The 27195-nt window shown below is 42.8% G+C and overlaps 1 pseudogene; it reads left to right on the forward strand.

The window, feature by feature from the left end:
• The first annotated feature begins 834 nt into the window (after positions 1 to 834).
• Positions 835 to 27195, forward strand: part of LOC117194456 — a 55791-nt pseudogene continuing 29430 nt past the window's right edge.

Consider the following 27195-nt stretch of genomic DNA (forward strand, 5'->3'; position numbering starts at 1 on the left):
GCACTAGGCACTGAAGGGGACGGACAGACGGACGGACGGACAGACGGACGGACGGACAGACGGACAGACAGACATGGCTGATTCAAATTTGTATATCACTTTGAACAATAAAGCCACTCCCTGAGTACTTCTCATGCCTTGTCTTACCTTGTCTTCAGTTGGATTGCTATAATTTAATAACTACACGGGAGGGCAAATTAAGTCTGTAGTTCGGGTACCACAAAAACCACTTAAAGACGCTTTCTTTAATTGCCCCAAAACGAAGATTTGGTTTTTATTTTTCGAGAAACCTGTGGGATAGCTTTCGGCTGCGGATGTGGCTGTGACTGTGGCTCTGACTGTGGCTCTGCCTCCAGCTGCTGGCCAGCTCCATGGACAGACAGTCATTTGTGTGAAAATCATCGTAGCATGAAGCGTTGTCAAATACCGTTTGATGCGGGGGTCGGTCCACTCTCATGCTTTTGTTTCGGCCATTTCAAGGTCTGTACAGAAACCGTCTGTTGGGTCAGACCTCCCTCCATTGACCAGAGCAGAGCTCTAACAATGCGGGTTCTGGCATCATTTTCATAGAAACGGCATTAGAAGTTACTCATACGAAGCGTGGGTTGGATAAGATTAACGAAAACCCACATAGACATAGCTCATCCTCCCCATTCTCACTTGACTCTTTGCAGACAGCAGAATGAGCTCTAACAACTGCGGTTTCATCGATCCGCAGGGCCAGTTGAGCGCAGCCCTCGCTAATCGGGACATACGGGAATTCCACACTGCCCTGGACAGCGGTGCCCAGGCCAATCGCCAGGACGATCGAATGCCTCTCAGGTGGGCTCCTGCATTCAGCTGCTGCTCGAGTACGGAGCCTCTCCGAATTTGGTGGATCAGGGCGAGTTCACGCCCCTCCACCATGTGCTGAAGAATAGAAAGATTGAGGCAGGCACTAAGCTGGAGCTGATCTGAATTTTCCTGAAACAACCACAGTTGGACATTGACAGCTATCGGAACGGGCAGGTACGCCAGATGCTGAGGGATCAGTATCCGGAACTGCCGTTGCCGGAGCTGCGCGAGGCCGGAGCAGAGATCGACTGCGAGCGACTCCTCCGCACGCTGCGGGACGGAGACGAGAACCAGTTCGAGCAACAGTTCGCGGAGTACCACCAGAACGTCAGCGGAAACGCAGACAACCAATGCAATGCCAACCAGGAGGAGTATCAGTCCCTGCTGGCGGAGAGTATCAAGCGGGGCAAGCAGCGAGCCTTTGAGGCCATCCTCGAGACGGGCATCAACATTAATCCTTCAAAATTGAGCGACATCAGCCCCGTAGAGTTGGCCGTAATCTGGGGCAACCACATGGCGCTAGAGAAGCTGTTGAAGCATCCACAGCTGAGGCTGACATCGCATTCCAAGCTGCTGAACGCGGTTATCAGTCGCCTGGGTGAGCAGCCGCTGGACGACCGCGATCGTGTGGACATCAATGAGGCGGACAAGGCTGGCCTGGTGCCACTCTCCTATGCGGTCAAGTATCGCAACACAAAGGTGGCACAGGAGCTTCTACGGCAGGGAGCGAACATCGGGGCGAGAAGCGCGTTCGGAGATCTTCCCATACAGGAGATGGACCCGAAAGTGCTGGAGGAGCACTTCGATTCCTGCATCACCACCAACGGGGAGAAGCCCGGTGACCAGAGTTTCGAGATCATCATCAACTACAAGAATCTGATGAGACGCCAGCGAGAGCCCGGGCAGTCGGACAAGCGGAGCATTGGCCATCCTCACCAATTGGAGGACGAGATGACTCCAATCGCATATGTATCTTTGGCACACCGAAGTGCCGACACTCTTTCAATTCAAGCTTGTTCACAGCCCAGCGATTGGCAAATGCGGCCAATGAGTATGTGTTGTGAGTATCGCTGACAGCCAGACCATTCAGGAGATTGAACAGCACAATGGTCATGAAGAACACAAAGAGCAGGAAGATCAGGTAAGTGTAGACGCTGTCAAACTTTATGTCACCGGCATCAAATTCTCCCGTGAGCATCACAATCGTCTTGATGAGCGCCTCGATGGGCACGGAGAATGTGTTGAAGTGACCATCATCTTCTCCCTCCTTTGCTGGCTCTGGCGTGCTGTCCTTCGGAGAGGAGGAATCCACCTGGGGCTTGCCAAACAGTATGTAGAAGCACAGACTAAACGTAAGCACAAAGATCGAGTAGAGAGCAAAGCTCTTGATGAAGCTGCTGGAGACGGCGCGCAGCATGAGCATGTGCGTCGAAACTGAGAGTACTGGCAGGGAGCCAACCAGCAGGCAGAACTCCACGGACACCAGCAGAATGGTGAAGACGGCCAGTATGCGCTGCGTCTCCTTGTGGTAGCTGGCTTCCATGCAGGTTAGGATCGACAAGACAATGAGAGCCACCTCCATCAGGTTCGTGATGGACCTGAAGTACAGCAGCGGCGACATGGCAAGCTGTATGACCTCTCGGATCATGAGATACACAATCCCTATCCAAGAGAACAGGCCGAAGAGGGCAGTCAGGCCCGTGTGGTCGCTTTCGTGGAACTTAAGGAGAGTATGCGTGATAATGGAGGCAGTGAAGAGAGAGTAAAGTAGAAAGTTCAGATAGAAGATCACCGAGAGGCGGTGCCACTTGAGGAAGAGGAAACTCGAGATTAGCGGGTGCTGCAGCAGGTAACGCAGCTCCTTGGAATCGGCAATGTATGCGATTGGAGTCATCTCGTCCTCCAATTGGTGAGGATGGCCAATGCTCCGCTTGTCCGACTGCCCGGGCTCTCGCTGGCGTCTCATCAGATTCTTGTAGTTGATGATGATCTCGAAACTCTGGTCACCGGGCTTCTCCCCGTTGGTGGTGATGCAGGAATCGAAGTGCTCCTCCAGCACTTTCGGGTCCATCTCCTGTATGGGAAGATCTCCGAACGCGCTTCTCGCCCCGATGTTCGCTCCCTGCCGTAGAAGCTCCTGTGCCACCTTTGTGTTGCGATACTTGACCGCATAGGAGAGTGGCACCAGGCCAGCCTTGTCCGCCTCATTGATGTCCACACGATCGCTCTCGAGCAGCAGCTGGAAGCAGCGCTGGTGGTCACAGAAGTCGTCCAGCGGCTGCTCACCCAGGCGACTGATAACCGCGTTCAGCAGCTTGGAATGCGATGTCAGCCTCAGCTGTGGATGCTTCAACAGCTTCTCTAGCGCCATGTGGTTGCCCCAGATTACGGCCAACTCTACGGGGCTGATGTCGCTCAATTTTGAAGGATTAATGTTGATGCCCGTCTCGAGGATGGCCTCAAAGGCTCGCTGCTTGCCCCGCTTGATACTCTCCGCCAGCAGGGACTGATACTCCTCCTGGTTGGCATTGCATTGGTTGTCTGCGTTTCCGCTGACGTTCTGGTGGTACTCCGCGAACTGTTGCTCGAACTGGTTCTCGTCTCCGTCCCGCAGCGTGCGGAGGAGTCGCTCGCAGTCGATCTCTGCTCCGGCCTCGCGCAGCTCCGGCAACGGCAGTTCCGGATACTGATCCCTCAGCATCTGGCGTACCTGCCCGTTCCGATAGCTGTCAATGTCCAACTGTGGTTGTTTCAGGAAAATTCAGATCAGCTCCAGCTTAGTGCCTGCCTCAATCTTTCTATTCTTCAGCACATGGTGGAGGGGCGTGAACTCGCCCTGATCCACCAAATTCGGAGAGGCTCCGTACTCGAGCAGCAGCTGAATGCAGGAGCCCACCTGAGAGGCATTCGATCGTCCTGGAGATTGGCCTGGGCACCGCTGTCCAGGGCAGTGTGGAATTCCCGTATGTCCCGATTAGCGAGGGCTGCGCTCAACTGGCCCTGCGGATCGATGAAACCGCAGTTGTTAGAGCTCATTCTGCTGTCTGCAAAGAGTCAAGTGAGAATGGGGAGGATGAGCTATGTCTATGTGGGTTTTCGTTAATCTTATCCAACCCACGCTTCGTATGAGTAACTTCTAATGCCGTTTCTATGAAAATGATGCCAGAACCCGCATTGTTAGAGCTCTGCTCTGGTCAATGGAGGGAGGTCTGACCCAACAGACGGTTTCTGTACAGACCTTGAAATGGCCGAAACAAAAGCATGAGAGTGGACCGACCCCCGCATCAAACGGTATTTGACAACGCTTCATGCTACGATGATTTTCACACAAATGACTGTCTGTCCATGGAGCTGGCCAGCAGCTGGAGGCAGAGCCACAGTCAGAGCCACGGTCACAGCCACATCCGCAGCCAAAAGCTATCCCACAGGTTTCTCGAAAAATAAAAACCAAATCTTCGCTTTGGGGGCAATTAAAGAAAGCGTCTTTAAGTGGTTTTTGTGGTACCCGAACTACAGACTTAATTTGCCCTCCCGTGTAGTTATTAAATTATATCAATCCAACTGAAGACAAGGTAAGACAAGGCATGAGAAGTACTCAGGGAGTGGCTTGATTGTTCAAAGTGATATACAAATTTGAATCAAGTTTGGTGTTCGATCTCACTCGCCTTTTGGTATATCAAAATTTAACGATCATAAAGAATAATCATAAAATAATCCACACATCAATATCAATTAGCAATCAATTGGTTACGCTTTATGCTTTGAATACTGTTCCGAATGGAGCTTTAGATAAAGCCCTGGGCAGTGCTGAAATCTTGCGATTTATAGGCGGCTCTTTTCGTAAGTTTCAAGGCGGCTTCTTCTGTGGGATCTGATCCCTCCAGCCGTCAGCTCAACGTCTTCTCTGCCCTGTTGCGTTCTGTTCTGTTCTTTTCCATTCTGTCTGCTGTCTGCCTTGATGCTTGAAATGTGTGTGAAATCGGCTAATCACACATGAGACCTGGCTAATTTGAATATTCCCCCACTGATTGTTTATCAATAGCCTACGAATTGGGAATCAGGAAACATCGTCTTCTCTTTTGTAGGTAGCTCTTCGGCTAATGTTGCTTTAGTATGCAAACAAATTGAGGATTGTAAATGACGCCCCTGGGGTCAAAATTTGTCGTTGATAAGATAAACAGAATCGCACAATCACCTTCCTTAATTGGCCCTTTATTTGATATTTTCTTGTCTCCCATCTTAACCTCTTCCGCATTCTGGTATTTGTTTTTCCACCTGAGTACGAGTATTTGCCCAAGCAATTGACAAACAACTTCATTGTTTGTCCAAGCTTAACCTCGACCCAAAGTCTTACTAAGACATCGGTTGACAGAATGGCGTAATATCACAATAATTAACAGAAAACTTAACAGCAAATGATTTCAAAAGTGAGCAACTCCTCTCTCAGTCGCATCTGACCCTAGCAATTAAGAGCACTACTTTCAGAAATATTGATGTAGTCAAGGTAATCTATACTTATTGCGAAAAGCTTCGGAAAACACAAATTGCCCTTAAAATCTTACTCATTTGCTTCATCTACGGAAACCAGTCGAAATCACAGAGCATACGGAGTCTGGAGTGGAATTTTATTCCCTTTTCTCTTGGAGCTCACATATGTATATACTATAACACTGGAAAAAAAAAAAATACTCGTATCACTCTGGAATTTGAGAATAAAGTGTGTCACAAAGGAAAGGGAGTCCAACGACATTATTATTAGTTTTAAAAGAAAAATAATAATGAGATTATCTTCATTCGCGATTCGAAAACTTTTTCGACTTCTCATTTTTTCTTTGAGTGAATTTATATTTATAAACCTTTCAGCCCTGTTCTTCTTTCTGTCTGTGGAAACATCTGGAATTTGGAGACTGAGAGAGCTGGAGCCTAGGAAATTGCTCAACAAAATTGGCTCTGAGTTGCACACCGAATCCTCTACTAAAGTTCTTTGTGTTGGTGCAGCTGCAAAAGTGAAATCAGCAAATGACAACACTTCGGAAAGAGTAAGTAGAAGGGGGACAGACGTGATTAATGTAAAGTTTTTAACGCGATAAACTGAATATGTATATGTCCAGCTGCACTGGATCAGCCGCGTTTCTCCGATCGTCTGTCAATAACTTATACTATATACGTACTGTCTTACACTGCTATAACATTCTCACATGATATTTTACCATACCCTTCCCGAATACGTGATGTGATCAGATCGAGAGACCCTCTAGCTGCGTGGGAGGAGGAGAGCAGAGTAAACACTAAACTAAATTGCTTGTCCATAAAGTCTCTTTTTTGGCAAACTGTGCTTGGATTGTTTATCCAATTTATGGCATTATTATACCCGATACTCAAAATGAGTATTGGGGTATATTAGATTTGTGGTAAAAGTGGATGTGTGTAACGTCCCGAAGGAATCGTTTCCGACCCCATAAAGTATATATATTCTTGATCAGCATCAATAGCCGAGTCGATTGAGCCATGTCTGTCTGTCCGTCTGTCCGTCCGTCCGTCTGTCCGTCCGTCCGTCTGTCCGTCCGTCCGTCTGTCCGTCCCCTTCAGTGCCTAGTGCTCAAAGACTATAAGAGCTATAGCAACGATGTGTTGGATCCAGACTTTTGTGATATGTCACTGCTACAAGAAAATTTCAAACCTTTGCCCCGCCCACTTCCGCTCCCACAAAGGGCGAAAATCTGTGGCATCCACAATTTCGCAAAAACGCAGAATCGTAGAAGATGACTATATCTTCTAGAGGGCAAATTCTGAACCGATCGTGTTGTTATTATAGCCAGAATCAAGAAAACAATTTCATTCTTTCTCGCTCTGTCTCTCTCTAACACACAGGTTTCATGGTCGGTTTTGCCAATAGCAAAAAATGAGTTCAAGGATCTCAGAACCCATAAGAGCTAGAGCAACCAAATTTGGTATCCACACTCCTGTGATATCGGACCTTGACCGTTTTGTGTCAAAATTTCGCCACACCCCCTTTCGCCCCCGCAAAGGACGAAAATCTGTGGCATCCACAAATCTCAGAGACTATTAAGGCTAGAGTAAACAAATTTGGTATCCGCACTTCTGTTAGATCTCACTATAAAACGTATATCTCAGAATTTCGCCTTACCCCCTTCCGCCCCCACAAAGGACGAAAATCTGTTGCATCCACAATATTGCACATTCGAGAAAAGTAAAAACGCAGAATCATAGATAACGACCATATCTATCAGATTGCTGAATCTGGTTTAGATCAGATATTTTTTATAGCTAAAAGGAACAAATTAATTTGCAGTGGCTACGCAACGCCCGACGTCACGCTCAGACTGATTTTCTGTAGAGGCGTCTGCCGGAGGAGAGCCATACTGACTTAGTATCGGGTATAACTGTAGAGTTGCGGTGTCCGCAGCAACTCACAACGTTCCCCCTCGTCTATGATTCTGCGTTTTTAGTTTAGTTTTTTTTTAGTTTTGCCGCATGGTTTGCATAAATTTCCATTTGGATTTCCATTGCCATTGCCATTGACTGCCTCGTTAGCTAGCCCCTTAGACCCATCAACTTTTGAATGATTTGATCCGATACGCTACGCTCCTCATCTTAGCTAAAGATTAATTTATAAAACAAAAGATATAAAAAAAGGGTAATAAAAGAGTAACGAACAAGATTAAGAACCATTAACCATAATATGTGCGTAAACAACACACACATTTTGAACCGAATCATATCAAATGCAAAAAAAAACAAAACGAAAACAGAAAACAGAAAACCAATTAAAGATAATAAAACTATATAAACTATAACGAAAAGAAAAAGAAATGAAAATTCAAGAATGCATAAATCTAACATTTGCAATTACAAAATATTTACTCTGGTACAAAATGGTACATACAGTAAAGATATTCGTTTATACAATATTTACTGTCTATATAACCATTATATACTACTTACTTACTGACAACAAATTATTAAGGGTTTTGTTCAATTTCATTATTCGTATGTTAATAAAAACAATTTCAGACTAACTTAAACTTACAGTCTGCTCTGAATACGGGTTAAATGCTAGTGCTGTGCTAGTTGATTATTACTCGTACAATAAATACTATAGCTTAGAGCCATCCTGCGTCCCTGGTCACCGGTGGATCAAGCCTTCATAACAACAAAATCAATCAAACAACAACAATCAATTCAAAAATCAATCAAACAACAAACAAAAATTGAACACCACAGCTAAAAATCTTGTACAGGCTTCTACAGCTGAAAATCTTGTACAGGCTGAAATATTCTACATTCTACAGCTGAAAATCTTGTACAGGCTGAAAATATTCTACATTCTACAGCTGAAAATCTTGTACAGGCTTCTACAGCTGAAAATCTTGTACAGGCTGAAATATTCTACATTCTACAGCTGAAAATCTTGTACAGGCTGAAAATTTTCTACATTCTACAGCTGAAAATCTTGTACAGGCTTCTACAGCTAAAAATCTTGTACAGGCTGAAATATTCTACATTCTACAGCTGAAAATCTAGTACAGCCTGAAAATATTCTACATTCTACAGCTGAAAATACATTAATATGTATAGTACATGTATAATACATACTACATAAAATAAAAAAAATAAAAAACAAATTATTATTATTATTGTTATTATTATTAAAATTAATATAATTATACTACATACTACAAAATATTTTCTAACGTCTTATTTTTGGTCCATTATTTGGAGAGCCATGAACACTACAGTTGTAGCATAATATACTGGGTTTCTGTTGAAATCTTCTTTAAACGATACTTTCATTATGTTTATAAAAATTGTTGATAAATGCTTGCCACGTTCCTCGAAGGTATTGCTGTTCATGTTGTTAAAACATATTGGCTCGTTTCTAAATTCGAAATGTTTTTCAACACCGCGTAATAAGTTCATTATTTCATTTTTAATGATTTCTTTAACTTTATCAGACATTAGGTAGTCGGGCAAGTTGTCTACCGACTTCGTAGCCTCAAAGATACTCTTGTTATTTTCTTTCCTGTATTCCTTGACATACATATTTGACAACAACACATCCTCATGTATATCATTTTTAGGATAACCGTTTTGAGGTGGGGCAGATCCCACAATATGGGGAATTTTCCCTTACACTTTTGCACGGCATGAAATTTGCCAAGCAGTGGTCGGATCCAACTGCCAACAGTTGACTTGACAAGCCCCCACTCTCAACCTCCCTCAATACTAAATCGAGTCCTTCCTTGACCGCATTCCTGCCTAGTGCAGATGTTTTGGAAACGGGACAAATGTGGAAATCCAAATAATGAATTTCATTCCCGTTAATTGGGATTGCAGCGACTGCAAGAATTTTCCATTTATGTACCGTGTAGTGGACAACGGTTAGTAGGACTGATGTTTTCCTCAGAGGTGGACCAGCACGCTATCATTCCGGCTACTGTCTCGTCGGCAAAAGGGTGGTGTTCATTTTATTTGTCTATTCTGAGACCTACGATATTTGTTTTTATATTAAAAGAGCGTGCAAGAAACTTAACATGTACAAGTACAAGTACAATTCCAGAACCGGAGAGAAACAAAACTTTTGGCCATTAGACTTCACTCACACATATGCACACGCACGCGACACGAACGGATCAAAAGTCGTCCTCAGCTGGAATGAAGGACCACGCCCACCCTTCCTTGGTCATAATCTGCCATCTTCCTCTATTCTTTATGACCCCTTTTCTTTATGTTTCCTGTCTCTTATCATTTGTCTAATATCAACGTCTGTCCGAGGGTCCCTGAAATTCTTTCTCAAAGCCATGCAAAGGCGATGGAAGCATCGCACCACAACAACGGTCTTGTGGTACCGCCAGTAAAAGTCGGAAGCTTTGCCTTCAAACAAGGTGTTTGCGTTTCCGCATAACAGGGCGAAATTCCCGTCAAGGGTTTGATGGGCCAGGGCCTCCACTCGATAAATAAAGCTGTCCACATTTAGACCATCAGAAGCTCCATTGAACCGAAGTTTCCAATTACTCATAATGTGACCAACTTTATCTGGCCTTTGAGCCAAGTCTGTGCCAATGGACCTAGCTATTGATCGCCGTGGTTGCGGGGATCCCATATCCTCATTTGCTCCGGAGAGCCCTAAGAGGTGATCCAGAGATGCGTTGTCAGTCAGATGGGGGGTCGGTGGTTGCTGTGGTGCAACCAAGGATTCGAGGCTTGTGGTTTGCCATCTTCTCTGTCAACAGTGACAATAGTTCGTTTTGCATTTTCATAACCGCTGCGTTTATCTGTGCGGTCATGCTGCTCGAGCTTGTTGAAGGTTGATCTTTGAGTTGTGCCCTCGCATTCCCATCTTCTGAGGTTCCTTGCCCCGAACGCGTTCTTGAAGGTAACTGAACGGGTTGAAAAGACTTTGTGGCGATGCACTGAGTTTGACAAGTTGGGCAAGTGTTTATTGCCATAAAATGGGTCTTTATACAGGACTTGTGAAACTCATGGTTGCACTTTGTCACATATTTATCCGCTCAGCTAGTTCCTTCAAACATAAAGTGCACTTTGGAGGCGCAGCCTCCGTTTCATCGTCTGATCTATCTAACCCCATGTTGATAAACAACCGACGTCGCGATTCTCAATGTTGAGCTAATGAAGTAGATAGTAGTAATTTTATAATAAAGATGTAAGACGTAAGGATATAGTTTTAAATTTGATAATTGATAACAAAAAATATATTTTTTTTTCGATAAGATAGCTCATAAAATTTACTGATTTCCGATATTTTAGCTCTACGATAGATGTGACCGGTTAACTCCTTAGAGCCAATTCCGCTGTTTTCCGTATCACTTCACATAGCTGCCAAAATTCATTGAAAATAGTTAGATCATTCAAACCCACATCCGTCATGGTCAGGTAAAAGTCACTAAGAGGCCTCCCCCTGGAGTCCAATGCTTGATTAGGGAATGAAATAAGAAGGAAATAAGGAATAAGTTCAGCCACTCTGCTTTGGTGACACTAAGCAGTGCACAAAACCGTCACTGATTTCTTTGATCTGAAAGGTTGATCGTGAAATATGAAAGGAAATTAGTTGGCCATCAGTAATGAAAAGTGAGCCACACTCGTATAATGTACGTTAGTACATCTACGTTGTGGCCCCACGTTGGGCGCCAAATATAAAAATGTTTATTATTATCATTGTTGAAGTGGACAACGGTTAGTAGGACTGATGTTTTCCTCAGAGGTCGACCAGCACACTATCATTCCGGCTACTGTCTCGTCGGCAAAAGGGTGGTGTTCTTTTTATTTGCCTATTCTGAGACCTACGATATTTGTTTTTATATTAAAAGAGCGTGCAAGAATTTTAACGACATGTACAAGTACAATTCCAGAACCGGAGAGAAACAAAACTTTTGGCCATTAGACTTCACTCACACATATGCACACGCACGCGACACGAACGGATCAAAAGTCGTCCTCAACTGGAATGAAGGACCACGCCCACCCTTCCTTGGTCATAATCTGCCATCTTCCTCTATTCTTTATGACCCCTTTTCTTTAGGGCTCGCTACTACAGGGGCTGGGTATCGGAAATCAAGATCAACGTTTAAGGAGACATTATAAGTTTATTCATTAATAGCTAAAATTTAAATACATTACTATCACTTAGTTTACCCTCTCCAAATATTTTCAATTTCCCTTAACTTAACTCCCCTGCGCTTAAACTTGGTTTTATTTTTTTTCTTCGAAACTCAAAGATTGGCCTTGCTGCGTCATCAGCTGATCCCCTCTCTCAAACTTAAACGCTCGATTGACGGCTCGACAGACTTACAAATTAACCGCATTTCTTTTTCGTTTCTCCCCAATAGAACAAGTGTGATTTAGCCAATTGTCATCATCGGCAGAACCGATTATTAAAATGACTTCGCTTAATGGTTTTATTTACTCTCTGTTTCTTTTGTAGTGTTGCGGTCCATCGGCGAAAGCGCTTTCTCGATGCCAGCTGATAAATCTTCGTGAGGGATCAAGAGTTTTTATTTATTTTTTTTTTTTGTTGTTGTACCTGTATGTGTAAGCTGGCACTTGCACTCACACTCGCCCTAGGAGAGCACAACGAAATCCCCCTTACCCCTTTGCAGTGGAATTAATAGGTATGTTTTTTTATATACCCGATACTCACAATGAGAATCCGACCCCATAAAGTATATATATTCTTGATCAGCATCAATAGCCGAGTCGATTGAGCCATGTCTGTCTGTCCGTCCGTCCGTCTGTCCGTCTGTCCGTCCGTCCGTCTGTCCGTCTGTGGCATCCACAATTTTAAAGATACGAGAAAACCAAAAACGCAGAATCGTAGAGGATGACTATATGTTCTAGAGTGCAAATCTGAACCAGATCGTATAATTATTATAGCCAGAATCAAGAAAACAATTTCATTCTTTCTCGCTCTGGCTCTCTCTAACACACAGGTTTCATGGTCGGTTTTGCCAATTGCAAAATATGAGTTCAAGGATCTCAGAACCCTTAAGAGCTAGAGCAACCAAATTTGGTATCCACACTCCTGTGATATCGGACCTTGACCGTTTCGTGTCAAAAATTCGCCACACCCCCTTCCGCCCACGCAAAGGAAAATCTGTGGCATCCACAAATCTCAGAGACTATTAAGGCTAGAGTAACCAAATTTGGTATCCGCACTTCTGTTAGATCTTACTATAAAACGTTTATCTCAGAATTTCGCCCCACCCCCTTCCGCCCCCACAAAGGACGAAAATCTGTTGGATCCACAATATTGCACATTCGAGAAAACTAAAAACGCAGAATCATAGATATTGACCATATCTATCAGATTGCTGAATCTGGTTTAGATCAGATAATTTGTATAGCCAAAAGGAACAAATCAATTTGCAGTGGCTACGCAGCGCCCGACGTCACGCTCAGACTGATTTTCTGTAGAGGCGTCTGCCGGAGGAGAGCCATACTCACAACGTTCCCCCTCGTCTATGATTCTGCTTTTTTAGTTTAGTTTTTTTTTTTAGTTTTGCCGCATGGTTTGCATAAATTTCCATTTGGATTTCCATTGCCATTGCCATTGACTGCCTCGTTAGCTATCCCCTTAGACCCATCAACTTTTGATTGATTTGATCCGATACGCTACGCTCCTCAGCTTAGCTAAAGATTAATTTATAAAACAAAAGATATAAAAAAAGGGTAATAAAAGAGTAACGAACAAGATTAAGAACCATTAACCATAATATGTGCGTAAACAACACACACATTTTGAACCGAATCATATCAAATGCAAAAAAAAAAAAAACAAAACGAAAACAGAAAACCAATTAAAGATAATAAAACTATTATAACGAAAAGAAAAAGAAATGAAAATTCAAGAATGCATAAGTCTAACATTTGCAATTACAAAATATTTACTCTGGTACAAAATGGTACATACAGTAAAGATATTCGTTTATACAATATTTACTGTCTATATAACCATTATATACTACTTACTTACTGACAACAAATTATTAAGGGTTTTGTTCAATTTCATTATTCGTATGTTAATAAAAACAATTTCAGACTAACTTAAACTTACAGTCTGCTCTGAATACGGGTTAAATGCTAGTGCTGTGCTAGTTGATTATTACTCGTACAATAAATACTATAGCTTAGAGCCATCCTGCGTCCCTGGTCACCGGTGGATCAAGCCTTCAGAACAACAAAATCAATCAAACAACAACAATCAATTCAAAAATCAATCAAACAACAAACAAAAATTGAACACTAAGCTAAAAATCTTGTACAGGCTTCTACAGCTGAAAATCTTGTACAGGCTGAAATATTCTACATTCTACAGCTGAAAATCTTGTACAGGCTGAAAATATTCTACATTCTACAGCTGAAAATCTTGTACAGGCTTCTACAGCTGAAAATCTTGTACAGGCTGAAATATTCTACATTCTACAGCTGAAAATCTTGTACAGGCTGAAAATATTCTACATTCTACAGCTGAAAATCTTGTACAGGCTGAAATATTCTACATTCTACAGCTGAAAATCTAGTACAGGCTGAAAATATTCTACATTCTACAGCTGAAAATGTATATACATGTATAAAACATACTACATAAAATAAAAAAAATAAAAAACAAATTATTATTATTATTATTATTGTTATTATTATTAAAATTAATATAATTATACTACATACTACAAAATATTTTCTAACGTCTTATTTAATAATTTAATTTTTCGGTCCATTATTTGGAGAGCCATGAACACTACAGTTGTAGCATAATATACTGGGTTTCTGTTGAAATCTTCTTTAAACGATACTTTCATTATGTTTATAAAAATTGTTGATAAATGCTTGCCACGTTCCTCGAAGGTATTGCTGTTCATGTTGTTAAAACATATTGTCTCGTTTCTAAATTCGAAATGTTTTTCAACAGCGCGTAATAAGTTCATTATTTCATTTTTAATGATTTCTTTAACTTTATCAGACATTAGGTAGTCGGGCAAGTTGTCTACCGACTTCGTAGCCTCAAAGATACTCTTGTAATTTTCTTTCCTGTATTCCTTGACATACATATTTGACAACAACACATCCTCATGTATATCATTTTTAGGATAACCGTTTTGAGGTGGGGCAGATCCCACAATATGGGGAATTTTCCCTTACACTTTTGCACGGCATGAAATTTGCCAAGCAGTGGTCGGATCCAACTGCCAACAGTTGACTTGACAAGCCCCCACTCTCAACCTCCCTCAATACTAAATCAAGTCCTTCCTTGACCGCATTCCTGCCTAGTGCAGATGTTTTGGAAACGGGACAAATGTGGAAATCCAAATAATGAATTTCATTCCCGTTAATTGGGATTGCAAGAATTTTCCATTTATGTACCGTGTAGTGGACAACGGTTAGTAGGACTGATGTTTTCCTCAGAGGTGGACCAGCACGCTATCATTCCGGCTACTGTCTCGTCGGCAAAAGGGTGGTGTTCTTTTTATTTGTCTATTCTGAGACCTACGATATTTGTTTTTATATTAAAAGAGCGTGCAAGAAACTTATCATGTACAAGTACAAGTACAATTCCAGAACCGGAGAGAAACAAAACTTTTGGCCATTAGACTTCACTCACACATATGCACACGCACGCGACACGAACGGATCAAAAGTCGTCCTCAGCTGGAATGAAGGACCACGCCCACCTTCCTTGGTCATAATCTGCCATCTTCCTCTATTCTTTATGACCCCTTTTCTTTATGTTTCCTGTCTCTTATCATTTGTCTAATATCAACGTCTGTCCGAGGGTCCCTGAAATGCTTTCTCAAAGCCATGCAAAGGCGATGGAAGCATCGCACCACAACAACGGTCTTGTGGTACCGCCAGTAAAAGTCGGAAGCTTTGCCTTCAAACAAGGTGTTTGCGTTTCCGCATAACAGGGCGAAATTCCCGTCAAGGGTTTGATGGGTCAGGGCCTCCACTCGATAAATAAAGCTGTCCACATTTAGACCATCAGAAGCTCCATTGAACCAAAGTTTCCAATTACTCATAATGTGACCAACTTTATCTGGCCTTTGAGCCAAGTCTGTGCCAATGGACCTAGCTATTGATCGCCATGGTTGCGGGGATCCCATATCCTCATTTGCTCCGGAGAGCCCTAAGAGGTGATCCAGAGATGCGTTGTCAGTCAGATGGGGGGTCGGTGGTTTCTGTGGTGCAACCAAGTGAGATTCGAGGCTTGTGGTTATTAGGTTTGCCATCTTCTCTGTCAACTGTGACAATAGTTCGTTTTGCATTTTCATAACCGCTGCGTTTATCTGTGCGGTCATGCTGCTCGAGCTTGTTAAAGGTTGATCTTTGAGTTGTGCCCTCGCATTCCCATCTTCTGAGGTTCCTTGCCCCGAACGCGTTCTTGAAGGTAACTGAACGGGTTGAAAAGACTTTGTGGCGATGTACTGAGTTTGACAAGTTGGGCAAGTGTTTATTGCCATAAAATGGGTCTTTATACAGGACTTGTGAAACTCATGGTTGCACTTTGTCACATATTCATCCGCTCAGCTAGTTCCTTCAAACATAAAGTGCACTTTGGAGGCGCAGCCTCCGTTTCATCGTCTGATCTATCTAACCCCATGTTGATAAACAACCGACGTCGCGATTCTCAATGTTGAGCTAATGAAGTAGATAGTAGTCATTTTATAATAAAGATGTAAGACGTAAGGATATAGTTTTAAATTTGATAATTGATAACAAAAAATATATATTTTTTTCGATAAGATAGCTCATAAAATTTACTGATTTCCGATATTTTAGCTCTACGATAGATGTGGCCACCGGTTAACTCCTTCGAAACTCAAAGATTGGCCTTGCTGCGTCAGCAGCTGATCCTCTCTCTCAAACTTAAACGCTCGATTGACGCTCGACAGACTTACAAATTAACCGCATTTCTTTTTCGTTTCTCCCCAATAGAACAAGTATGATTTAGCCAATTGTCATCATCGGCAGAACCGATTATTAAAATGACTTCGCTTAATGGTTTTATTTACTCACTGTTTCTTTTGTAGTGTTGCGGTCCATCGGCGAAAGCGCTTTCTCGATGCCAGCTGATAAATCTTCGTGAGGGATCAAGAGTTTTTATTTTTTTATTTTTTTTTTTTTGTTGTACCTGTATGTGTAAACTGGCACTTGCACTCACACTCGCCCTAGGAGAGCACAACGAAATCCCCTTATCCCTTTGCAGTGGAATTAATAGGTATGTTTTTTTTTATACCCGATACTCAAAATGAGTGTTTGGGTATATTAGATTTGTGGTAAAAGTGGATGTGTGTAACGTCCAGAAGGAATCGTTTCCGACCCCATAAAGTATATATATTCTTGATCAGCATCAATAGCCGAGTCGATTGAGCCATGTCTGTCTGTCCGTCCGTCCGTCTGTCCGTCTGTCCGTCCGTCCGTCTGTCCGTCCCTTCAGCGCCTAGTGCTCAAAGACTATAAGAGTTAGAGCAACGATGTTTTGGATCCAGACTTCTGTGATATGTCACTGCTACAAAAATATTTCAAAACTTCGCCCCGCCCACTTCCGCCCCCACAAAGGACGAAAATCTGTGGCATCCACATTTTTAAAGATACGATAAAACCAAAAACGCAGAATCGTAGAGGATGACTAGGGTGTTCTAGGGTGTAAAATCTGAACCAGATCGTATAATTATTATAGCCAGAATCAAGAAAACAATTTCATTCTTTCTCGCTCTGTCTCTCTCTAACACACAGGTTTCATGGTCTGTTTTGCCAATTGCAAAATATGAGTTCAAGTATCTCAGAACCTATAAGAGCCATAGAAACCAAATTTGGTATCCACACTCCTGTGATATCGGACCTTGACCGTTTCGTGTCCAAATTTCGCCACACCCCCTTCCGCCCCGCAAAGGACGAAAATCTGGGGCATCCACAAATCTCAGAGACTATTAAGGCTAGAGTAACCAAATTTGGTATCCGCACTTCTGTTAGATCTTACTATAAAACGTATATCTCAGAATTTCGCCTCACCCCCTTCCGCCCACACAAAGAACGAAAATCTGTTGCATCCACAATATTGCACATTCGAGAAAACTAAAAACGCAGAATCATAGATAACGACCATATCTATCAGATTGCTGAATCTGGATCAGATCACATTATTTTTATAGCCAAAAGGAACAAATCAATTTGCAGTGGCTACGCCCGACGTCACGCTCAGACAGATTTCTGTCTCTCTCGCACGCATTCTTTGTCGTGTCGTTCAATATTAGCGGCGGCTGCCGGAGGAGAGCCATACTGAAGTATCGGGTATAAATGTAGAGTTGCGGTCTGCGCAGCAACTCACAACGTTCCCCCTCGTTTTTTTTTTGTTTTTATCTTTAGCTTATTATAAATTCATTATTTTTACTCATTTGCTCTACTTCCTCTTCCTATTCTTTTCTCCTTTCCCGTCCACTCGCACTCTCTCTCCTTCTGCGTTCGACCGAAAATTTGAGCCGATCCCGCTACCTTTCCGTTAACTCGCTCTGGCTTTTCGGTTTCGGTTCAACCACTGGAGTTCTATGACACTGCGGCACTGAGACGAAGGGTTCTTCCGTTTACAAAAAAAGTATAATCGAAAATTGGTTTTCGTTTTCTTTTGATCTGCTCGCGATACGCGACGTGCTGCTTCCCAACGGCAACTGTCTCTTTCCTCAGCTAGTTAGGCCAGCCTTGGTCGAATTATTCTCGTCTCTGTTTCGCTCTAGCTTCCCCTTGTTTGTCGTTCCCCTCTGCTTTGTACACTGAGATTCGGGTAGGCCAGCCCTAGCCGAATTATTATCGCCTCTGCTGTGCTCTAGCTTCCCCTTGTTTAGGGTTCCCCTCTGCTGTGCCTTCCCCTTGCCAGGTGGATTTATGTTGAAGCGGTGCTCATTGCCTTGAGATTTAACTGAGGCTGGGGCGCCAAACCTAAGGGGTAGCAAAAGTTCCGACTGCTTGAATAAATGTACTGCTGCGGCGCTGCAAAGCTCTCCTCCACTTACCCGCGGATCTGCCCCAATTTAGCAGTGGAATTTCTTTGCTGACTGCTTTTCTTTCTCTTTTTAGCAAGCTCGCGCACTTTTCCGAATCTAAGCAAAAAATTTTCCTTTACTCTTCACACTTCACTTTAAACCGCTAGGTTGATCAACGTACCTACTTCCTGAGCTTCACTAGAAGCTACCAGTTGGCTCCGTGTCCAAGACGAAAAAGAGCGAATGCTATTCTGCCTCGACACTCGGACCCTACTTTCTCTGCTCGACCCTTCAACTGTCAACTTCCATTACTCTTTCCTCAGATACGATCCTTGACCTATAGGTGGCGCGTTTATTTTTCTTTTTCCTCCACCCCAGTGCTGTTAGGACGCACAGCGGGACAAATGTGGAAATCCAAATAATGAATTTCATTCCGTTAATTGGGATTGCAGCGACTGCAAGAATTTTCCATTTATGTACCGTGTAGTGGACAACGGTTAGTAGGACTGATGTTTTCCTCAGAGGTGGACCAGCACGCTATCATTCCGGCTACTGTCTCGTCGGCAAAAGGGTGGTGTTCATTTTATTTGTCTATTCTGAGACCTACGATATTTGTTTTTATATTAAAAGAGCGTGCAAGAAACTTATCATGTACAAGTACAAGTACAATTCCAGAACCGGAGAAAAACAAAACTTTTGGCCATTAGAATTCACTCACACATATGCACACGCACGCGACACGAACGGATCAAAAGTCGTCCTCAGCTGGAATGAAGGACCACGCCACCCTTCCTTGGTCATAATCTGCCATCTTCCTCTATTCTTTATGACCCCTTTTCTTTATGTTTCCTGTCTCTTATCATTTGTCTAATATCAGCGTCTGTCGAGGGTCCTGAAATGCTTTCTCAAAGCCATGCAAAGGCGATGGAAGCATCGCACCACAACAACGGTCTTGTGGTACCGCAGTAAAAGTCGGAAGCTTTGCCTTCAAACAAGGTGTTTGCGTTTCCGCATAACAGGGCGAAATTCCGTCAGGGTTTGATGGGTCAGGGCCTCCACTCGATAAATAAAGCTGTCCACATTTAGACCATCAGAAGCTCCATTGAACCGAAGTTTCCAATTACTCATAATGTGACCAACTTTATCTGGCCTTTGAGCCAAGTCTGTGCCAATGGACCTAGCTATTGATCGCCGTGGTTGCGGGTATCCATATCCTCATTTGCTCCGGAGAGCCCTAAGAGGTGATCCAGAGATGCGTTGTCAGTCAGATGGGGGGTCGGTGGTTGCTGTGGTGCAACCAAGTGAGATTCGAGGCTTGTGGTTATTAGGTGCTGTATTAGGTCCCCCAGTGCTGTTAGGACGCACAGATGTACCTGAATTTTGGTCTGCCGAGAAGCTATCCTATTCCCCGAGTGAATTTCCTCAAAGCTACAGCGCACTATACAACCGGTCCTTTTTTTACATATTGGTACCACGGCATGTAATACTCATCCATGTAAATGGAAAATTCTGAGTCGCTTAGTTTCTGTAAATTTACAGTCATGTAAATGCGTCCATTCATTATGTTTCCTTGCATTTTCAGTTCTTCCAATGCGTCGTTACCAGATTTTCGGGGCCTGTACATTTGTGCAATTCATTGCTCGCTTGAAGGCGACCAATATCGTTGACCAGATCATCGTTACCGACGATACCTGGAGGAAGAAAAGTCTGATTCACCTGCTCCAATGTAATTGCCACAATCTACTCACCTTCAGTGTCGTCGTCGTCAACATCCATAGGCAATGTACTAACCAGCCGGTCCAGCGGTCCACACGGCAGATGTTCCTCTGCCTCTTTGTCCTGATACGGCTCGATTGAGTTCATTTATGTCCTCATCGAAACACGACAATTGCGACGGCTCCAACAGATTGAGTTCATTTACGTCCTCATCGAAACACGACAATTGCGACGGCTCGAACATATCTTCCTCTATGTCCTGATACGGCTCGAACAGATTGAGTTCCTTTATGTCCTCATCGAGACACGACAATTTATGCATTTCTGAATCTATCTTTTTATCCATCTTGGCGCGGTTCTTGGGTTACTCTTATTAACTTATTTCACTCTTTTCTCTAATTTTGTCGATCGTCGAATAACTCGCCTCAGACTTATCGCAGTATAATATCGCATAAAACCTATCGCAGTATCATATGCAGTATAATATCGCATAAAACTAGTTGCAGTATAATATCTCGATCGGTTAGGGTTAATATATGTTGCCTTACAATTATTTTATTTTTATTTTTATACATGTTGAAATCAGGAAACTAGACGCGGAATTATGTGATATTTATCGGTCCGTATCGTATAGCAACAAAATATCTGTAAACGTTCTTCCTTCTTGATCGTCGTATTCGAATAAATGTGTGTTGGCATATCGAGTACATTGGTATTTCTTATAATACTATCGATGAGTAAATACCAAAACCATACATGCCCCGTTATTTAAAACATAAATAAAGAACACAAAATAAGACAAAGATGTACATTAATTTAGGAGGTGTAAGAATTGACGGGGTGGACAGTGCCCTTGTTAATGTATTATGCGGGATATACTGGGACCATCTGCAAGGCCGGAAAGTGCAAAGCCCGAAAGCACAGGAAATTGCCAACATGACGTTGTCGTTCGGTGGAGCCCAAGTTTGCGACATAAGTGCAGCAGGAGTGATTAATTTGTACTTTTTTTTTCTGGACCATCAACGTAAGGGTAAGTAAATTGGTTACATTTATATTATATTCTTCTAATAATGTATTCCATTCAGCGGGGACGACGCACGCGAAGTATGCTGAGCCTGTTACTCCAGTGCAGAATATTTCTGTTCTGATGATATCTCAGGATATTGAGGATATTGACAACAATATGAACGGTGATACGGAGGAGTCGGCCACAACTCAGGTTATTGGGGATATTGACAATATGCACGGTGATACGGAGGAGTCGGCCACAACTCAGGATATTGAGGATATTGACAACAATATGAACGGTCATACGGAGGAGTCGGCCACAACTCACGATATTGAGGATATTGACAATATGCACGGTGATACGGAGGAGTCGGCCACAACTCAGGATATTGAGGATATGGACAACAATATGCACGGTCATACGGAGGAGTCGGCCACAACTCACGATGTTGAGGAGAATATTGACAACATTTCTGACAATATTCACAATATTTCTGATTATACAGTCAATGATATGGAGTGTACTATTTCTGATGAAATATATGATTCGTCTGAGCCAGTGCACCACGTGGAGGAGAAGCAGGAGCAGGAGGTTCGGGAGGATCCGGACTTAAGTAAGTAAATAAGTAAAATTTTAAAAAAATACATATAATAACTTCTTAATTCTCCAGACATGTTTACTGAAGACATTTTTAGTACTGAAAGTGGAAAGGACAATTTGAAAACACCGATTTCCCCTAAGGCTTCGCCCCCCGTGCATGGCAGCAAGTGCAAACTATGCGGCAAAATGATTGGCAGGTTGAGCACCTTGGGAAACCACGTAATGAACAACATTACACAGCAATAAGAGGTATGGTTACAAGGAATTCGAAGACAATGCAAAAAATTGCTGCCGTTTTTAAGGAAAAAAAAAAGTGACCGTGTTAAGACTATCAGAGGAAACTGGGGTGCCGGCCGAGTATTTGAGGGCGATAGTCATGTGCAGCGATGATATAAAAAATTGGGTGCCGTTGTGGGCCGCCAAGACGGATGCAGAGAAGCTGAAGGACATCACCAATAACTGTTTCATTTTTTAATTTTAATATTTGATTTGGCTTGAGTAGACTGATCCAGAGAAGCTGAAGGACATCAACCAATAACTGTTTCGTTTTTAATTTTAATATTTGATTTGAGTAGAAAAACTCGCCTGTTTATTCGTAAATGTAACGACTGAAATAAACTTATTGACAAAAAAGGGAGGAGTATTTATATTTTGTGGGCGCTTTGGGCCAAGAAATCATCAAAGTTATTCACGTCGCACAGTTTGGGAAAAAACTGGACTGGAGTGGAGTCGACTGGAGGGACTGCAATGACACTTGCCGGCTGGCGGCCTCTTGGAAATTTTAAGCTCGTTAAGCTTCTGGTCAACCGCCTGGCTGGTCTGCTTGATCGCTCCATCGAATGGATTAACCTTCGCTCTGGATATACTGGATGCCCTTTTGGATTACAGGACTACCTCTTTAGCGCCTTTGAATGGATAACAAAGTGCATGTCCTAACATGGATTACAGCCGTATAGCGCATAATAAAGGTAAGAAATCAAGCCACAAATTGAATGCCGAACACAGCAAATGCTTAACCCATGACACCACCAAAAAGGGGGAGAGGGAGTAGAGGGGGATGAGTGCCCCTATTAATCCTAAGTGCTTCCTGTGGTTTTATGTAAATTTGTACACGGGGAACAGAGGACTCCAAAGAGACCTCTCGAGCAGCAATTCAATGTACAAATGACAGGTTGGCTGTGACACAAAAACAGCGGCTTAAGGAAGATGTAAAGCCAAGAAAAAATATACCCCCCCCTCCACCACTCTCCGTAACCCTTAACCCTTAACTCCTTAATCCCAGAATGGTAGCCAACATTTCGGCCACACCAAGGAGTGTGGTGGCATGGTATTTATCGCAAGTCCTATCCCAAACCAACAAAGCCGATCAACTATTGCAAGTCGCAGCTCTGCCCAGGGAAAGTACGTCACCTGACCTGTGATTCGAAACACAACATCGAAGTGGGCCCTGAACTATCACTTGGAGCCGTTCAGAACTGGCTCTGGAAATCATTCAGTACGAATATCTGGAGAGAGCGGCACAACACAGAGAACGGCAGCAAATATCGAAAGCACAGGGAACATAAAGTAAATAAAAATACAATACAAAACAAAGCCCATGAACGTCTCGTCTTTGCCGTGCTCATGACCACGCCTGGCTGTTCTCCCTCAGCCTCCTGGGATTCATCCTGTCCCTGGCGGCGCTCCTGAAGAAGACCGTCGAGCAGCTGGTGTTCCAGATACGCCTGCACCTCGTGCTCTAGGGGCAGCCATCGAGCAGAAAGCAGCAAGCAGTATCCAATCACACACTGACAGAAGACACACGGCCACACGCCCGACACTCCACCCCTCCCTCAGAGATGTTTGCACTTCCATTTGGGCATCTATTTTTCGTTGATGCTGGCATCGCAATACACGGAATCGTCTCTCCGTTTTTGGCCGCAATGAAAATAGATACCGAAATATTCGAAATTCAAAGTCAATTCCCACGAGAGAGAGCGAGACAGGCCTTCTTCTTTTGGTTTACGGCCTTTCTTTCTTCTGCCTTTGGCATCGCCCACTCCACTCTCTTTATTTTTCTTGCATTAAATTGGCAATAATATGAACTCGCCTTCTCTTTCTGCTTAGTAGTATTCCCCTGTCGCCGATAGCCCGCATCCTCTTCGTTCCAGAATCTGCGGAAGTTTCCAGCGGGGGCTACTGGCGTGCATCAGCCGTCGAGTAGATTGAATGGGAACGCTGCCAGCATATATGTACTATGTGTGTGTGTGCCCAACTAACGCAGACAACTGCGTTCTAGAATGAAATATTAATTCATTGGATACGCACACACAGATCCCCTTCATCGCTCTCTGTTTCCCACGGAGGGTGCCAGGGTACTGGGTGTCTACGCTGCTCGGCGCTGGCCTGTATCTAACCGCGCCTGCCTTGCTGTGTACCCACTGTAGATGCATATGTACATACAGTTGTTAATCAATGTCCGTTGATTGTCGCATCGTTGCTTGGAAGGGGAATCCCCTAATATTAAAGCTGGGATCCTATGCCAGAGCAGAACGCATTCTTTTCATATCCCACCTTGGGTTTCCTTAACCAATCCCATAACTTTCGACATTGACAATGAGGCTTCATCAGCATTCGTTCGCTCACAGTCATTATCATAATGATGATGATAATGATAATAATGTGCATGTGTGTGGTGTGTGACTATCGTTTAGGACCTGAGCTCAAAAGTGCAATGCACGGCAGAAAAATCACCACGAGCTGATTCAAGGGGTAAAGATATGTATCTTTGGCACACCGAAGTGCCGACACTCTTTCAATTCAAGCTTGTTGACAGCCCAGCGATTCGCAAATGCGGCCAATGAGTATGTGTTGTGAGTATATAACAGCCCATCCGATCCGATCAGGCGATTCATCAGTGAAGATTTTCTCTCCTTTCGCTTTTCTGCTTAGTGGGGTCCCAAGTGTGGGAAAAGCCACGAGGGCGTGAAACTCAAGAAAAGCATGAAGAAAATTTCGATTGAACCGGTGACTAACTCATAATCTTCCTCGAGCGAACCGACTGCCTTTGTTCAACTGGGACGATGAGGGGAAATACACGGGGAACAGAGGACTCCAAAGAGACCTCTCGAGCAGCAATTCAATGTACAAATGACAGGTTGGCTGTGACACAAAACAGCGGCTTAAGGAAGATGTAAAGCCAAGCAAAAATATACCCCCCCCCCCCCCCTCCACCTATCTCCTTAACCCTTAACCCTTAACTCTTAATCCCAGAATGGTAGCCAACATTTCGGCCACTCCAAGGAGTGTGGTGGCATGGTATTTATCGCAAGTCCTATCCCAAACAACAAAGCCGATCAACTATTGCAAGTCGCAGCTCTGCCCAGGGAAAGTACGTCACCTGACCTGTGATTCGAAACACAACATCGAAGTGGGCCCTGAACTATCACTTGGAGCCGTTCAGAACTGGCTCTGGAAATCATTCAGTACGAATATCTGGAGAGAGCGGCACAACACAGAGAACGGCAGCAAATATCGAAAGCACAGGGAACATAAAGTAAATAAAAATACAAATACAAAACAAAGCCCATGAACGAATATTTCCTCACAGGTGCTGGAATAAGATGAATCCAACTATTAACAATCCACGTTCCCCATTCACCCGCTCGCGGCGTATTTTCGGATCCATGGATCCTTCGTCTTTACCGACCAGCAGCAGCAGCAGCCGGGGCTGCAGGTCCCCCCCGAAGGTTCCACCGACAGGAATGGACTCAATGCGATGCCCTTCCTAGGCCAAATCCACACCAGTCCTCTGCTGTCCCGCCCCATGGGTCCAATAGGTCACGCTCACCCCCCCCCCCCCTAGTATCGGGTATAACTGTAGAGTTGCGGTGTCCGCAGCAACTCACAACGTTCCCCTCGTCTTATGATTCTGCGTTTTTAGTTTTAGTTTTTTTTTTAGTTTTGCCGCATGGTTTGCATAAATTTCCATTTGGATTTCATTGCCATTGCCATTGACTGCCTCGTTAGCTAGCCCTTAGACCCATCAACTTTTGAATTGATTGATCCGATACGCTACGCTCCTCATCTTAGCTAAAGATTAATTTATAAAACAAAAGATTATAAAAAAAGGGTAATAAAAGAGTAACGACGAACAGATTAAGAACCATTAACCATAATATGTGCGTAAACAACACACACATTTTGAACCGAATCATATCAAATGCAAAAAAAACAAAACGAAACAGAAACAGAAAACCAATTAAAGATAATAAACTATATAAATATAACGAAAAGAAAAAGAATGAAATTCAAGAATGCATAAATCTAACATTTGCAATTACAAAATATTACTCTGGTACAAAATGGTACATACAGTAAAGATATTCGTTTATACAATATTTACTGTCTATATAACCATTATATACTACTTACTTACTGAAAACAATTATTTAAGGGTTTTGTTCAATTTCATTATTCGTATGTTAATAAAAACAATTTCAGACTAACTTAAACTTACAGTCTGCTCTGAATACGGGTTAAATGCTAGTGCTGTGCTAGTTGATTATTTACTCGTACAATAATAATACTATAGCTTAGAGCCATCCTGCGTCCCTGGTCACGGTGGATCAAGCTTCATAACAACAAATCAATCAAACAACAACAATCAATTCAAAATCAATCAAACAACAAACAAAAATTGAACACCACAGCTAAAATCTTGTACAGGCTTCTACAGCTGAAAATCTTGTACAGGCTGAAATATTCTACATTCTAAGCTGAAAATCTTGTACAGGCTGAAAATATCTACATTCTACAGCTGAAAATCTTGTACAGGCTTCTACAGCTGAAAATCTTGTACAGGCTGAAATATTCTACATTCTACAGCTGAAAATCTTGTACAGGCTGAAAATTTTCTACATTCTACAGCTGAAAATCTTGCAGGGCTTCTACAGCTAAAAATCTTGTACAGGCTGAAATATTCTACATTCTACAGCTGAAAATCTAGTACAGCCTGAAAATATTCTACATTCTACAGCTGAAAATACATTAATATGTATAGTACATGTATAATACTACTACATAAAATATAAAAAATAAAAAACAAATTATTATATTATTATTGTTATTATTATTAAAATTAATATAATTATACTACATACTACAAAATATTTTCTAACGTCTTATTTTTGGTCCATTATTTGGAGAGCCATGAACACTACAGTTGTAGCATAATATTCTGGGTTTCTGTTGAAATCTTCTTTAAACGATACTTTCATTATGTTTTAAAAAATTGTTGATAAATGCTTGCCACGTTCCTCGAAGGTATTGCTGTTCATGTTGTAAAACATATTGGCTCGTTTCTAAATTCGAAATGTTTTTCAACACCGCGTAATAAGTTCATTATTTCATTTTTAATGATTTCTTTACTTTATCAGACATTAGGTAGTCGGGCAAGTTGTCTACCGACTTCGTAGCCTCAAAGATACTCTTGTTATTTTCTTTCCTGTATTCCTTGACATACATATTTGACAACAACACATCCTC

Source organism: Drosophila miranda, assembly GCF_003369915.1.
Source record: "Drosophila miranda strain MSH22 chromosome Y unlocalized genomic scaffold, D.miranda_PacBio2.1 Contig_Y3_pilon, whole genome shotgun sequence".
NCBI lineage: Eukaryota > Metazoa > Arthropoda > Insecta > Diptera > Drosophilidae > Drosophila > Drosophila miranda.